The sequence below is a fragment of the Octopus bimaculoides genome, chromosome 18, assembly GCF_046866305.1.
Source record: "Octopus bimaculoides isolate indiv1 chromosome 18, ASM4686630v1, whole genome shotgun sequence".
Taxonomy (NCBI): Eukaryota; Metazoa; Mollusca; class Cephalopoda; order Octopoda; family Octopodidae; genus Octopus; species Octopus bimaculoides.
In genome coordinates this window covers 30,396,832-30,398,388 of record NC_142945.1, presented here as the reverse complement: position 1 = coordinate 30,398,388, position 1,557 = coordinate 30,396,832, and positions in this window count along the sequence as shown.

Below are 1,557 nucleotides of genomic sequence, written 5' to 3'. Positions count from 1 at the left end.
GCTTCTGCTGAGGTCTCTGGCCGGAGGCGCAGGGGCTGCTGGTCAGACGAGAAAGTAGCGGTCCTCATTGAGAAGGAGGTTGAGTTGTTGGTAACTGGGGTTAGATATATCAATGTAGCCATTGCACAGTTCCTGCCAGGCAAAATGACCAAACAGGTGGGAACCAAGAGGGCAGCTCTGGCCAAAAGGACTTGCGAGAGTCTTCAAGGATCAGAGCTGTCTGCTGCTGACTCCCATCCACAAGTCGAAGACAGATCTTCTCCTTGTCCTGACTGGAGAGATCGATTTTTCAATGCTGCATGTTCTGGGCATACCCGTTGGTTGACAGTCTTCTCCGAGGCCCTGTTGGAACTTGTTGAAGATGCAACCGCAGGTGCCTTGGATTCTTTCACTAGAAGTGTAGAGGACTAGACAGAGCACTATAGGTTGTGCAGGGTTGAGGATACTAGGGGGTGCATAAGTGTTAGAAATGAGACTAGGCATAAATTTCGGCGGTGAGCCAAATTAGTTCAATATACATGCCTCCAGGACTTATACAACAAGGATAGGAAGAGGTGCCTTCAGTAGTACTTGGCGAGAGTGCGGAGAAGAGATGCTCAATCCCTATGCCCGCTATAGAGCTTTTCTATAGGGGAAGGCTCTATACTCCGGGACCTGAGGTGGATCTCTCCGACTACCTGTCCTCCTCCAAGGTGAATAACAGTCCTATTTTGTGGCCATTCTCCGTGGAGGAGGTGAAAATTAGTTGGAGACTGATGAATGCTTCCTCGGTGGTGGGTCTAGATGGACTTAGCGTTCGTGGGGTTAAGTCCATGGACTACAGTAAGGGGTACGAGCTGGTCAGCCGAGTTTCCATGGTTGGCCGCACTGCAACGCCAACGATTGTGGACGCTACCAGGAGTCCTACCTAGGCCAGCGCCTGTATGCGGGCACATTCACCGTCGAACAATCACTTGTCTTCCTCCGCTCTCTTGTGCCCGGTTCGCTGCCAGGGACGACCTCATCATATGTGCTTTCCGTGCTTGCTTGCTGGTATTTATTTTCTTTTTTTCCGCTTTCCTCGCCACTGATCTCTGGCCTCGACTCGACGTCCCTTTCCGCCCAGCATGCTGCCTCCGCCGCACATCTGCAGACGATGTCAGCACCTCACTACAGCAGCATGTCCCTCGCACTCTCGCTGCTGCTGACACTATCCCGGCTGCCTGCTCTTTCCTTCAGCCCGCCAGGAGTGCGTGCTCTCGGCCCGATGCATGGAGGTGGATTGTTATTTTCTTTCCACCATTGAGGACCCAGTCAGGTTATGCTGCTGACCTCGTGTCGCGTCATTGCTGGCACGGCAGACGGGCTACAAAATGGGCAATGCATTTGCTTGGCAAGGAGCACAAGCTCCTGGCAATAAGTAATTGAAGAATCTTCATCATATAATTTTCCCTCGTCTCTGCGATGTAAAACTATACTGAGCAAAGTTTACAAAGTGAAGCGTACTGGGAGGTCTCACTCAGAGTGCAGGTTTCAGTGCAACAAGAAAAGGTGTAAGAAATCGGTGAGAAACCAAAT